Here is a 5387-nt window from a genome sequence, read left to right on the forward strand (position 1 = left end):
CTCCTAATAGCAGTTCCAAACCCCAAGCCCTGCCCTCCACAGACAGGGAAATACAATTACTGGGGTTGCTGATAATCCAGAGGAGTTATGGCAGTCAAGCTGCTGTAGGGTGTAGCAAACTGTAGCTCAAAGATTAATTCACAGCGATGTGAGATGTCTGTGAAATAATTGCCTGGAAATGCTTATGAGCATCTGACTTCTGGAGATAGAGAAGGGAGGGACTGTATCACATTTGAAGCATGAAGAGTGGCCTGAGTGGAGCAGCTGTATTGAATCAGTACTGTATAACATGTTCAAGTGGCCCTATGACTGTGGTTCCTGTGAAATCTAATCCCAATCCTAAATGCTTTTAGGATGAGTCATCAGGGCACTATGCCAGAGTTCTTACTGAGAAAATGCAGACTGTTTGCAACCACAGACCCCATGTGTACATAGAGAAAGGTAGGCAGGATTGGGTAACTTTGCATCTTCTTGTGGAATGATGCAGTTCAATGGACTGTAGGCTGAGGTGTCAAAAGGAAGCCCACATCTCTGTTTATACAGCATATAGATCCATCATAGGCTACCTCTACATTTTAGGATTAATGCAGTTTGACACCACTTTAACTGCCATGGCTCCATGTTATGAAATCGTGGGACTTGTAGTTTTGTGAGATATTTAGCCTTCTGTGTCAGAGAGCTCTGGTGCAACAACAAACCTACAAATCCCAGGATTCCATAGGATGGAGCCATAAAAGTGGCATCAGACTGCATTAATTCTGGAGTACAGATGCACCCACAGTGTTGTAATGTCAGTTGGAGCACCATGTCTAGCCATATAAGCATGTGACACATGTTTACACCACTCTTTAGAGTTCTGCCATTACTATTCTTTGTAAAGTAACACAAAGGAAATTATACCCACAGTGTTTTAGCTATGTGTAGCAATTACAATAGCAGCTTGTCTGAGAAGCTGGTTTACTTATTATGTATGCCACTACTACAGATTGACACCAGATGAAGTAAAATAGCATTTACTCTGAGATATAAGACTCGAAGTTTTTGTGACAGAGACAGTTCTTTTCATGGATTTCCATTTAGCACCTTAGCAATTCAGTCAAGTGCTGGAATAGTAAGTACTATTTATCCGTAAAGCCAGTTTTGCAAAACATTGTCAGCTTCTTTCGTGATAATTACTTTTTGGTTGGTGTAATTTTAGTTCATTATATATTTAGTAGTTACTCTCTGTATGTTCTTTATGCATGATACACAGCGCCCAAAAAAGGCACTCTGCCGCCGCCTCCATTTCCGCCGCCAGGAAGCCTAGCTTCCAAACGGTGAGGCTTCCCGGTGGCGGAAAAAGAACCTGCAAAAAGTGGGTTCTTTTTGCATCGCACTTGCAACACCCGAGTGCACAAATGGCGCACTCGTGACATCGCAAGTGCAAGGGGACGTGCGGATGCTATGTGTCCATCACGTCAAAATGGCAGCGCCCATGTGTATAGGGCACCACCATTTTGACGCCCCCATCACATGCTAGGGGTGAGGCCAGAATGGATGCTGTGTCCTCAGCCAACCCCTAGTACGTACTGGGGGCAGTGCAAAGGCCCATTTAAATCGGGCCCTAGTTAATTTCAGTTCACTCCCTTACATTATATTTGGTACATTGAATGGTTTTCCCTGAATTTGCTAGTTATTCTTTGTAAAGTGTCGTGCCCTCAGCATAAATAAAGACACATTTATTTGTTTATTTCTTACATTTATATCAATTCATTTAATGAGCATCAGGCTCCATACATGACTGCCCTCTCCACTTCATCCTCCCAATAAAAACCTTATGGTGTTGCTCAGGTTGGGGGAAAGTGGATGGTCAAAAGTTACCCAGTGACTTTTCATGGCTCTAAGAGGACAAGAACTTGGATCTCCCCAAATCCCAGTCCAATACTACATTATAACTCCTCTGCCATGCTGTCAAATGTATATATCTGCATACACTGCTTGCATACATCCAGGCTAGTTTAATTAGCCAGCTAATGGAACTGGGAAGTGCTCAGTAAAACAATTCTCATGGCTTTCAAAAACTGGGATTTACAGAGTTCTCTGGAAGACATGTACATTTTTAGTGCAAATCCATTTAAATTTTCAGTATGGATGTTGCTTTTAGCCAACATTGTCTAAGTCTTCATTTAACAATATAGGTCTGCATCACATTATGTGCCCAAAGTAGGGCAAATTTGGTTTCAAACCCCTTGTAGTGATGTGACTTCAAGTTATTTCCAGTTTATGGCTATCCTAAGGGGAACCTACCATGGGGTTTTCTTGGAAATATTTGTTCAGAGGTTTGCCATTGCCTTCCCCTGAGGCTGAAAGAACTTGACTTGCCCAAGATCACCCAGTGAGTCTCATGGCCAACCTGGGAATCGAACCCTGGTCTCCAGAGTAGTAGTCCAACTCTCAAATCACTGCACCACACTGGATCCCCCCTTATATTTACATTATTTTGCAGATAAAACATCCCTAACAGTGAGTGTAGTGTAGTTATTTTAGCATTGGACTGTGACTCTGGAGACCAGGGCTCAAATTCCTTCTTGGTCATGGAAACTCACTGGGTGACCATGGGCAAGTGACACCCTCTCAGCCTCAGAGGAAGGCAAACCTCCTCTGAATAAATCTTGCCAAGAAAACCCCATGATATGTTCACCTTAGGGTGATCATAACTCAGAAACAACTTGAAGGCACACAACAACAACAACAACAACAACAACAGCAACAAAACACCCCTATCCCAAAGCTACTAAAAATCTCTATAGGGGCTATAGGGGGGAACAGCCTAAGGGAGGGAATCACCTCTACTGCCACAGCCCTGTATCCAAGCCATGGCTTTCCCTCCAGCTTTTTAAAATGTTTTAAAAGTAACTTAGGAAGATCTAATTTCTAGTTTGGCCCTAAATTACCCTTATAGTTATTATTTAAAAAGAAAATAAGCATGAGTAAATACTGATTGTGATTTCTTTCCCCCCTCAATGGGCATACTTTACAGATGAGTAAACAGAAGACAACTGACTGTCAATAGACTTGAAGAGAAATTAAAACTAATAGATTCTCTGGTACCTGAAAATGCTACCTCAGTGACTTTACCAGCTGCCATAACACATTAATGGCTCATCTAGAAGTGGAACAAATGAATCCACATTTCCATTTGTCTCCCTAAGCACTAGTGAATCTCTTGCTAAGACACACAAATTATTCTCAGGTCAATCTAACATTACATATATTTGCCACTTCCAGGAGGATGAATAATTAATGTATTGATTAAAGATGGTACAGAATTTGAGGCTTACTTAATAAGGCCTTGGCAATACAAACTCACATTAATGAAAGATTAACCTACAATCATTTAAAAGCAACCTGGAAAAAAAAGGTTTTTAAAGTCTATTTGAAAACAATAAGGGAGGTGCTCTCCACACACTACAATGGTACTCTGTTGTTGTTGTGCCTTCAACTCATTTCCAACTTATGATGACCCTAAAGGTGAACCTATTATGATCAAATGCAAAGAGCTATTTATTAACTTACAGAGACTAGAAATAACTTTCTCCTGCAGAACGAAATAAAATCAGGTTCAACAGGTAGAAACTGATTGAGATGGGAACATGAACATACAATTATCACAAATACTCTACTAATTGCATAACTTCCAGATTAGTTGTTGGATAAAGACTGGCTTGTCATATGTTTAAAGCAAGCTCCATGTTAGTATCAGTCAAGAAACAAAAAAGATGTATGGCTGAGTCAGTATTCCTTTGGAATAACTAAATTTTGGCCATACTATTAATTGGGGATCTGCTCCAGAAAAAGATGAGTTGAGTCTTTTCTCCTCTTAACATTTTCCTGGTTTAAATTACTTCCTATCATCTGTTTCACCAAATTATTTTCTGTAATATTATTCTACTGTCAGTATTCAACAAGATGTGTGGGACTTTGTAGGTTCAAATGAGCTTAGAAATGAAGAGAAGCCAATGTAGCACCAGTGAAATATAACCATAGTACTCTGGCAGCTGCATTCTCTGCTTATGACGTTTTCAGGTTAATTCTCAAGGGCCGCTCCACACATAACAGTACAGTACTCTAAGCAGAAGATGATCAATGTGTGGATAGCTATGGCACAATGCCCTCTTGATCCTCCAGTCTTGCAAAATTTATGTTTGTACTGCTGCTTTTTGCACCCACAAAAGTACTTACGTTCTTAATTGTACACTTAAATCACTTAACACAACTTGTTATGCCTTAAATATGAAGAGACTGAGTATGTATCTTTGTTTTCCAAATTCAAAACAGGCTCACACAGTATATATAGACCCACTTTATCCAGGCAAGCGTCTTCTGAAGATGCCAACTACAGATGCTGGCGAAACGTCAGGAAGAAAATCTTCTAGAACATGGCCACATAGCCTGAAAAACCCACAAAAAACCATGGATGCCGGCCAAGAAAGCCTTCCACTTCACATCAAAACAGACTGGCAGACCATGTGGATTCTGGGAATGAAAAAGCAATCCATGCAGGTACATTTTAAAAACATCAAGAGATGATATGGATGTAGGACCTGAAAAGGTCATCCATGCAAATTCACCCTGGTTCAACCAAATTTTTGTTAATGCATGTCATTGTGCTAGATGAACTTCAGAGGGACTCACTGTTTGCCTGCAAGTTTAGGCATGTACTAAAAGAGACCATAAGATCAATTAGAGTATGCAAGATTAATTATCTCTTGAAAAAGGTTTCATTTTGCACAATATAAGCCAAGAGTGGGGACCATGTGACCCTCCAGATTCTGCTAAACTGCAGCTCCCAGAAGCCTTAGGCAACACAGCTGATGGTGGGGAATGCTGGGTGTTGTAGTTCATCAATCTCTAGAAGGCTGCATGATTCCCACCCTTAGTCTGAAGGAAATGAACTAGACACAGTGATTACAACTATGTCATATGATAGCAAGTCCCACTGATGTCGCTTAACACTTTTAATTCAGGGTAATGGGGAATTCCAGAAGGTGCCAATTTTCACTTCCATATCTATTTGGAAAGTCATATTGGCACAGTCAACATGACTGACTGGAAGTGACATTGTGTCACTTCCAGTTTCAATGTCAGATTATTACTGGGTTTTCTTTTGTTTTGTTTTAAGGAATTTGGAAGTATGTGGTGGGATGGGGCAAAATTGTTGCATCTAGTTGCAGTTTTGAACCATGAGAAGGTTTGGGAACAAAAAACACTACAGTATGCGGATTTTTAAGCAAAATGGGGGCAGGGGCTTGGGCAATTTTAGGGTAGATTCAAGGTGCTACACCTAGCCCAAGGGCTGCACTTTTCTCACCCTTACTTTAGTGTGTTTGGTATCTTGAATAAAGATC

At 40.6% G+C, this 5387-nt stretch overlaps 1 long non-coding RNA gene across 1 annotated transcript in view; it reads left to right on the forward strand.

The window, feature by feature from the left end:
- The first annotated feature begins 4404 nt into the window (after window positions 1-4404).
- Window positions 4405-5387, forward strand: part of LOC121931056 — a 4556-nt gene continuing 3573 nt past the window's right edge. The window contains exon 1 of the long non-coding RNA XR_006104064.1: window positions 4405-4542. This is a non-coding gene — a long non-coding RNA (uncharacterized LOC121931056). The remainder of the gene's footprint in view (window positions 4543-5387) is intronic.

Source organism: Sceloporus undulatus, chromosome 5, assembly GCF_019175285.1.
Source record: "Sceloporus undulatus isolate JIND9_A2432 ecotype Alabama chromosome 5, SceUnd_v1.1, whole genome shotgun sequence".
Classification (NCBI taxonomy): domain Eukaryota; kingdom Metazoa; phylum Chordata; class Lepidosauria; order Squamata; family Phrynosomatidae; genus Sceloporus; species Sceloporus undulatus.